The 9,901-nt window shown below is 34.9% G+C and overlaps 2 non-coding genes across 2 annotated transcripts; both read left to right on the top strand.

Annotated features, from left to right (window-relative positions):
• Positions 1 to 6,088: 6,088 nt before the first annotated feature.
• LOC145090975 (small nucleolar RNA snoR1) lies at positions 6,089 to 6,181 on the top strand. The gene has a single exon (XR_013701894.1). It is a non-coding gene; the product is annotated as a small nucleolar RNA snoR1 (small nucleolar RNA).
• Positions 6,182 to 6,334: 153 nt separating this feature from the next.
• On the top strand, positions 6,335 to 6,459 carry LOC145090987 (small nucleolar RNA snoR77). Its single transcript, XR_013701905.1, has one exon. It is a non-coding gene; the product is annotated as a small nucleolar RNA snoR77 (small nucleolar RNA).
• The last annotated feature ends 3,442 nt before the right edge of the window (positions 6,460 to 9,901 follow it).

Here is a 9,901-nt window from a genome sequence, read left to right as displayed (position 1 = left end):
GTTTTCCTATGACGTTTGACAATACTAGACTGGTTTTGAGTATAACACGTTGTATTGATAGCTTCAGCCCAAGATGACAATGAAAGACCAGCTCCAACAACCATAGTTCTTCCAACGTCAATATGAGTTATCTTTCTTCTTTCTGTAATACCATTTTTTGAGGAGTTCTAACTGCTAAAAAGTTCTGAGAGATTCCTGAGATAGAGCAAAAATCTTCCAGAGAAGAGTTTCTAAATTCAGTTCCATGATCGCTATGCAATTGCTTTACTTTGTGATCATAGAGGGCTTACCATTGCTTAATGAGAAGAGTGTATTTCTTTCTATCTCTTGACTTAATCGGAACTGGACCAAAAAGGTCCATATGAAGGAGATGAAGAGGTTTGATGATTGAAGAACAGGACCTTGGTTTGAATGAAGACTTGGTTTTATTCCCTTTTTCACGCGCTGAGCACACTTTGTCTTTGACAAATTGCATCCTAGGAATCCCTCTCACAAGTTGATTCCCTGCAATCCTTGAGATGTTCTTGAAATTTAGATGTGATAACATTTTGTGCCATAGCTAATTTAGACGAGACTGAGCATGAGAGAAGACACAACGACGAAGAGATTTGTCCGCAGAAAACATATCCATAACATAGATGTCATTTTGTTGATTTGCAGTAAGAACAATGATGTTATTTTGATCAACAATTTTTCCTTCTTTCTTGTTAAAAAGAACTTCATATCCAGCGTTACACAATTGACTGATAGAGATGAGATTATACCGAAGACCTTTCACATAAGAGACATTCTTGAAAATACCAGAATTGCACTTGATGGTTCCATAACCGTTTGTAGTTCCTTTTCCATTATTTCCATATGTAACTGACGGACCATCCTTCTTTATGAAATCTTCCAGGAGAGATTTGAATCCTGTCATATGTCTTGAGCAGCCACTGTCTAAATACCAAATATGTTCTTTCCCCTAAAACTAAGATGTACAATAAGTCTAAAAAATATACACTAAATATACATTCGCCTATTTGCAAATGATCACTAAGAAAAGATGTTATAACACTCATTAGGGAGACAGTTCAGTGAGTTTCCCTTTTTGATCCACTTATCGTTTCGAGTCAAGATATTATCAGCACGAATGATGTTATTTTCAAAAGAGCACTCGCTGACTTTGTGAGAGGCATCACCACATCAATAACAAACTTTAATTCCAGGATTTTTTCTTTTAACATTAGATTTTGATTTATTTTCATCTGCTGAATCTAAAGAACTTTGTCATTTGATTTAAGACTTCTTGATTTAGCTTTGGAACAGTGAGTGTTATCAATGGTATGCATATATACTACCTTGTCATGAGACTCATGATCCTTTGAAGAGTTGTTAGGAGTATAAGGCTTTGCCTGATCTTAAGGTTCAGAATTGCTAACTGGGCACTGATAAAACATGCTAAGAATTTCATTTACAGAATGAACTTCACCATTACATATAGGAAACTTTAGCAAAGTCTTAGTGGAGAGAAGAACATACTCACGATGTGAAGGTTGGAGAGAAGGATCAAGAGCAGGCAATTTAGTAACACATTTACTAATGTTATTAGAATCAATAGAGCAGCGAGTATGGATTAGGGGTTGATTTATAAAGTGAGAACTCACAAATCTACTTTTATAGTCTTCTTTTAAGTTATCAACTTTATAAAAGGTTTGTTTAGTTTCGACTTTGGTTAAAGACACATCACCTTCTGTATCACCTCCAAGGATTTTCTTACACTGATATGAAATTTGAGCATTAATGATTCTTGTGACATTAAAGTGAGAGGATGCCCATAAATTCAGAATAAGTTGACTATGATTAGCATGATCAACAACCTTTTCTTTTTTGGTGTGAAGAAAATTATTGGTAAGCGATATACACACGTTTTCCTTTTTTAAAGTAGAAAGATATTTTTCTAGAGAAATAAGTTTTTCTTTGAGTATATTTAGCTCAAGACAGAGAGATTTTTTTTCTTTATTTGAGATCAATAAATTGAAACGTAAGAGATCGATTAAGTCATCTTTTTCGATATTATCAATATAAGAAAAATTAGCATGATTTTTACCTGATACGCTAATGCATCGTCCCATTCTGTCTTGAGGTTATCAGCGGTAGAAGAATAAGCGTCAAGAATCCCAACGATGTTATATGAAGTGCCAGCGTGAGTTTCAACAGTTTGAGCCATGAGACACTCAACTTCATCGTCTGAAGAGATTTCTTTTTCAAAAGCAGATGATAGAGTGATCATCATCTTTTGAGCAGTTGAGTAGTTTTGGACCCAAAGATAGACAGAAAAAGGAAGTGAGTTTCCAATAGAAATTCTAGCTTTTACATCAAGATTAACATCCTTTTCTCTTGCTTGCTATAACAGGGGACAAGCTTCCATTTCATCTTACTTCCAAATGCACAATTTTTTGATGATTGACGTGAAGCAACTATAGGACCTTTGTTGATGACATCGAGCATATCAAAATCCATGAACTCTAGAAAATTTATGGCCTTTGATTTCCAATCAGAGAATTTGTATTGGTCAAACGGAGGAATCTTGTTACAAACAGATGACTTAGGAACTAAGGAAGACAACATGATTACGTGAGTGTATCACTAATCTGCTCTGATACCAATTAAAGGTTTGTATTTGATCAGATACACTTCAAGTATGAATAGGAAAAGAAAAACAAATCTAAACAAAATAATCAACATAAAGTAAATAACGCAAGAGTTCTCCAAATTTTCCTTTCACCAAGAAAAGAGGTTTTGTGTTCACTAAGAAGACAGGTTCATCACAAAGACAATTGACACAAAGCCACAAACAAGACTACTCGACCACGACCTCTACAACATTAGGGGTTTATCCTAATATTGTATATATATACTAATCTATCCATGTATATCCATTGATTGACGGGATTGAATCTAATCTATACTAAGAACCGATCTTATCATAAATATATGAGATCGGATCTATTCTATATTTATCTATATTAACTGCCTAATATACAAATGATTACAATCGAACAACTATATTATAAGCTGACGATGTTGAACTTGTGATGTTGGCGATGTCGACTCTTAGACACTGACATTGATGGATTAGCATGTTTTGTGTTTGATTCGTCAGATCATAAGGTGTGATCTTATAGGTTTTGAAGGAGAAAGAGGGAAGTAGAACCACCTTGGAATCTTGAAGGAGATTTGGATATGGGATCTTCACCTATCTAGCAACCTCCAAGAGGTATAAAGCTTTAAACTTGGCTTGTAATTCCTTTGATCTTGCTAAGTTCTTGATTCATGAGCATTTTGGTCCTAAGTCTTGACCTTTTTTAGTATGGCATGCTCCAACCCATTTAAACTGTCCTTTCAAACGTTGTGAGAATTTTAGAAGACTAAAAATAGGGTCTTGGCTGTTAATTCTTCCCCATGCACGTGCTTGGTGGTCTTAATGGGTTAAGAGGTTGGGGTTTCTAGCATTTAGCACTTTTTGGCCATGCAAGATCATAAAGTTGGAAACTTTATGGTCAAGAACGATATTTGGGACTTAGATATGCAATTTGGACATAAAAGATTAAGTATTAAGCACTTATTACATTAAGAAGAAGTTCAACTGCGTACGATGGGCGTACCAATTGGTACGTTGTGGGTACGCGGTCAAGCCCCGTTCTTGGTCAACTATCGAGCATGCCTCGCGTTCTGCTGAGTACGCCCAGCGGACGCGACTAGACTGACTCGGCTGGGTTGACTCAGCTGAGTTGTCGACTTTAACCTTTGAACAATTTTGACCTAAGAGTGGTTTGAATATTTTGGGCCTTGGGATTGTTATCTAAGCTTAAGTCCCGGTTCCGTTTAGGTGATCGATAATGCTGACTTTTGGAGGTGCATTCTGTTCAACATTCACTTCAAACTGAGATGTGAGTTTTCCTCCCTGTACTTGCGGGTCGAAGGCACCATGGCCGACCCAATTGATTGATATCCTGTTATACACTGAGTTATGATATGTTAAGTATGTGGTAGAACTGTTTGATTATCAGATAATTACTGATATGTGTTAGATACGTAGATTTGTATGATTGCCTGTGATTACTGACTGTATAATTACCTGTCTGTTGAATATGTGTATTATCTGTTATATGTCGACATGTTACGTTGGGGTTGAGACCACTACTTAGTGTTGTCAGTTAACAGACCGGGGCAATCCAACCAGGAGGTTGTGGGCCAAGTGTAATCCAACCGAGAGGTTGTGGACCCAGTATGTGGTATGCAGGGCAATCCAACCGGGAGGTTGTGGGTCAGGGTAATCCAAATGAGAGGTTGTGGGCCCAACATACTAATTTATGTATTTTTATATGTGGTGGTATGCAGGGCAATCCAACTGGGAGGTTGTGGGTCAAGGTAATCCAACCAAGAGGTTTGGTGGAACTTACTAAACTTTGACTTGTAATTTCAGTTTATTGTTTCAGGTACTTCAGATGATTGCAGGAAAACGAAGGCGTGATCGTGCACATCTTCCTATTTTGTGTTATTGTGTCTTGGGAAAACTCTGGTTTTGAATAATACTTTTGAAACAATGACACTTTTTGTAAACAATGTTGGTTAATGGTTAATTTTAATTTTTTTAAATTTTTATGATTTTTGGAGTGTTACAGTTTTGCCCTCAGACGGTAGCCACAACGTGAGGCACAAAATTCATCCACAATCTTTCTTAGCCATGCCACATCGTGAGGATGCCTATCCCACATCGTGACCAATAAAATAAATAAATTTGAATTAATTATACCTAAAATTTTGGATGTTACAATTATCTTCCCTCATGACCAACAACACTACATCAAACATAGAAAAACAAACCCTACACCATCAATAATAATCTACGTACACACTATTGAGTCTATAATACATAACAATGTACACAATAATTCACTGATAGATACCATTTTCCACACCAAATCCTACAGCAACACAATAATACACTAATAGATTCCATTTTCCACATCTTTAACTCATATTAACTTACTCATATATAATTTGAGTTTTGTTGTAAAATACTAAAACTAGCAGAAGAGTTATTGGGGTGCTAAGTAAAAGTGACTATTTATTTCCCATATTTATTCTTCACTTTTTATTTTTAAAGTTTTTATTTTTAAATTTTAACCTTAAATATTTTTATTTTATATATAATACTTAATGCAAAATATATGAATGATTTGTGTTTTAAATGTTTTTTTATTATTAAAAGTTTTATCAAATAATACGTAACACAAATAAAAATATTTAAAATCAAAGTTGATAAATAAAGACTTTAAAAATCAAAGTGGACAATAATTATGGGACGGATGTAGTAGTATTTTTGAGAAATTAAATATCTTTCTATTTATTGTTCCTACAAACTATTTTACCATTTTTAAATGATGAAGTGTAATAAAAATTTATTAATTTTATTAAATATGATAAGTGTTACAATTTTAAATATACAGAAAGTTGATAAGAGAAAAAATTAAAAGAATACTTATTTTTTATTTTTTTTAATAAGAGCAACTTGTTAGATTGAGTTTGGATCAACCTAAAAACTCTTTTTTGCTTATATCCTTAAATTTTATAGATAATTAATCTGTTAGATATAATTAAAAAGTTATAATGGTATAAATTTATAGACGTTGTTGGTTTTATTTTTTAATTATGACGCATTGAGCCCTACCAATTAATTAATTTTTTTTTTTTTTTAGGTTAGAGTTTCAAAAAGATTGATGGAGGCTTATTGGGCCTTACGGCCCATTTGTGGAAAATGGACATTGTTTTTTTGGGTCCATTACAAAGCCAACATAAAATCTATAAATACGTTACAGTAAACGTTATTTCAAGTAAAACTGAGCCTGGAGCCCTAGAGTAGTCATTGTATCAGGCGCCTCCGGTTTCAACAATCAACATTGATTTCATTTCAATTCGAGGTTTTAAACAGCTTAACTAGTTTCCTTCGAAGTAGTTTGTATCTAAAAACAGCTGAAGCTTCTTGATTTGTATTTTGTTTTGTGTTTTCATTTGTGATTTGTGATCGGTAACAATGATTAAAGGCGAAGATGATTGATTGCTTATTCTGACACCTCTTGTATGAGAATGGTCTTTAAAAGCTGTTCATTGAGCACATAAAGCAACCTTCTGAGCCTTATTCTTGATAAATTTGTTTTCTGTCATTCTGTGTCTGTTGAAGGCTTGAAGCTATATTTTCGTTCTTCTAAAATGTCTTCCAGTGAGATGGATTTTGAATTCTCGTGTTCAGTTTTGTTACTTCATATTACATTTAATCGATCAGAAATTCAGGCAACCACCTTTTGTTTATCACTCAAAAGGTAGGTGTTGTTCTGTTCGTAAATCAATATCTTTTGCTCTTCAGACTTGTTGAGTTTACTTCAATGAAGCTGGTCTAGTAAGCATAAGTACATATATTTACTTCATTTATTTTATGTAAACATGTTGTTTTGTCAAGCTTTGCAGATTGTTTGTTCTAATCTTCCGTTTGTAGCTTTAAGATAGTATTTTATAAGCTTTTGGAATCAGAAGAATATCGATAATTGTTTCAAAAGTATTAGGACGAAAATCATTTAGCAAATTTAGTCGGTCGTAAGTATTAATTTTTGTGGAACAAACATCATAGAACGCAGGATTGAGCTGAATTTCCTAAACGGTGTATAAGGTTTTTTTTGGAAAATGCAAATATATTTATAAAATAACCACAAATCATGAGCTTTGTACAAGTACAAAGAGAAAATAACAAGTACAATAGTATTTTAGCAAAAGGGAGATAAACTCCAATCAATCCATCTAGTTAACACCTTGGGTTCGGTACTTAAACCATGTGTATGTTTGAGAGATCACTTCATCTGCGATTTTTACGGGGTCATCCTTGTTTGTTTGAACACCTTCTTGTTTCTCGTCATCCATACAAACCATAAGAAACCATAAACAATCGCATTCATTCTTTCTCTCTTTGTAGGACAACTGCCCTAATTTGCCGCGAAATTAACAAAGTCAACGACATTGTTAACCTGAGTAACCTTAATTCCACACTAGTTAAATATCTATCCATGCGCCTCTCTTGCCACTGAGCAATTGATCAATAGATGATCACCCGTTTTTTTTTCCAAATTACAAAGTGGACATGTGGCTGATTGTAATTTTATACCCCTTATTTCGAAATTTGTTGCCACTGGTATACGGTCTAAGAGGGCCCTCCATATAAAACATTTTATTTTTAATTGGAACCGCCTTGGACCAATTTATTTGTGCACCTGATTGTAGGATAGCATTCTTTGCATCCAAATATTTTCGGAGGGAATGAACCGTATACTTACCATCTATACTTAACTTGAATCGAAAACAATTAACCACCGGTAGGGTATTAGTATAACTGATCAGGGAGCAAAGACTTATGAAATCCGATAACACGTAATCCTCCATCTGTTGAACTTTCCAACACCAATTGAAACTATCAGTGCAAATCTTCTTCTTTTCCAAACTATATAAACGTGGGAATCTTTCTTGTAGTGTGAGTGTGCCACACCACCGGTCTTTCCAAAAAAGAAAGGAGGTGTTTGATGTTGGATCATTGTAAACAAATCTTGGTGATTTGTAGGGATTGTATTGCTTTGGCGATGTTGCACCATGTCCCATTTGCTGATTTTTTTGCTATTATCGTAACTGGCCTTTTGTTCAAGTTGTGGATTGAGATTATACATTCCTTCCATAAACACATATCTCCTGTTTTTATCTTCCACCATCATTTTGTTAACAAAGCAATATTCTGCGCCTTCAACGTTCCAACACCAAGACCTCCATCAGATTATGATACCCAATGAATTTTGGATTTGGGATCGTCTCCACCCCATAAAAACTTTCTTCTCAGTTTTTCTAAGTCAACCAGGATCCCTTTGGGTACTTTAAACAAGGACATATAGTACGTGCGAAGACTATTTAGAAGCGTGCGAAGACTATTTAGAACGGACTTGATTAACGTGAGCGTGCGAAGACTATTTAGAACGGACTTGATTAACGTGAGGCGTCCACCAAAAGATAACGTTTATTTAAGAAGCTTTGAGCTCTTCATTTATAACCTTTAAATCTGTTGGCTTGTCACATCCTATTCAAATTTTCTACTTTCTAACATTTTTAGGGATTGGTTATTTCATCATAATATATAAATTTCTTCTGACAACTTAACTAAATCAAAACCTTAGTTATATACACTAATATAAAAATAACAAAAAATGGTAGTATATTAGAAATTTAAAAACTGCAGACAGACGGGAATATGGCGGAGATGAAGTTTGTAGATAAAAATGTTTGTATATTAAGTGTTTGATATGTCAAACAATCACAAAAAAAGTTGGGATAAATGAGTATATAGAAAACTATACAGAATAATTTATCAAGTTGCTTGATAATCTAGGTGTTTGATTTGCTACTTTTAAAACCTAAAGGAGGAAACATAAACAACAAAGTGTTATAAAGGGTTAATATGTATTGGTCATTAAAATTCCTTGCTACCAAACATAATTAACGGTCAAATTGGTCACACTGGTTAAATTTTGGCATTAAAGCCTCTAACTTAAGTGGACTTAGGTCGATTTATCTAGTGTTGCCACTAACTTAAGTGGACATAGGTCGAGGATATCTAGTGTTCCCTTTTTCCCTTGTTGTGATATCTAGTGGCGATGGTGTTGACCGTTGACGAGTGAATCTATGAATGGTGCCGAGGATGAAGGGCATTGATAGAGGTGCATGATGATGTTGGAGGTCTCCAGCGAGGAGTATCTAAAAAAACAATAATACAGAATTGGAATAATGCATGTATTTATTCAATACGCCAAAAATGACTTTATATAGGTTACAAAGAGATAAATAAATAATAAACTAATGACAGCTAATAAAGTAATCTAGATAAACTATTGACATCTAATAAACTATATCCAATACTCCCCCTCAAGATGAAGCGTGCAAGTCAATAACGCCCATCTTGTCAAGTAAAAAGTGAAATTGATCTGAACCAAGGCCTTTAGTGAGTAAATCAGCAACTTGTAATTTGCTATCAATCTTTAAAGGCATTATTTCCTTAGAAAGAACACGCTCACGGACAAAGAAACAGTCCATCTCAACATGTTTCGTCCTTTCATGAAACACAGGGTTGTTGGCAATGTGTCGGGCTGCCTGATTGTCACAAAACAAATCTGTTGGAGATGTAATGTGAACATGTAAATCCTTTAAAAGCCAACGAATCCAAAGTATTTCACTAACTGTAGATGCCATAGCTCGATATTCTGCCTCTGCAGATGACCGTGAAACCACTGACTGCTTCTTCATTTTCCATGAAATAGGAGCTCCGCCAAGCATAATGAGATAACCGGTACGGGAGCGCCTTGTGTAAGGACAACCAAGCCAATCAGAGTTGCAAAAGGCCATCAAATGTGGATGTCCAGCTTTAGGGAAGAGCACTCCCTGTCCAACAGTACCTTTTAAGTAGCGTAGGACTCGATGTAGAGCATCCAAATGGTTGCGTCTTGGATCAGCAACAAATTGACTCAGAATATTCACCGAATAAGTGATATCCGGTCTCGTAGCTTGAAGATATAACAACCTACCTACAAGCCGTCGATATTGTCTTGAATCAACCTTTTCTTCATTCTCACCCCGGTCAAGCTTCACATTCTGTTCAATAGGAAATTTGCTTGGTTTGCAACCAAGCATGCCACTATCTTGAAGAATATCGAGCACATACTTCCTTTGGCTCAAAACGAGCCCATTTTCAGTCTTAGCAACTTCGATGCCAAGGAAATACTTTAATTGGCCCAAATCTTTGATACTGAAAGCATTATCTAATTGAGCCTTAATT

Source organism: Lactuca serriola, chromosome 2, assembly GCF_051521515.1.
Source record: "Lactuca serriola cultivar US96UC23 chromosome 2, Lser_US96UC23_V15, whole genome shotgun sequence".
In the NCBI taxonomy this organism is placed as follows: domain Eukaryota; kingdom Viridiplantae; phylum Streptophyta; class Magnoliopsida; order Asterales; family Asteraceae; genus Lactuca; species Lactuca serriola.
The sequence above is the reverse complement of the archived record's forward strand: the minus strand, read 5'-3'. Positions and strand labels throughout refer to the sequence as shown.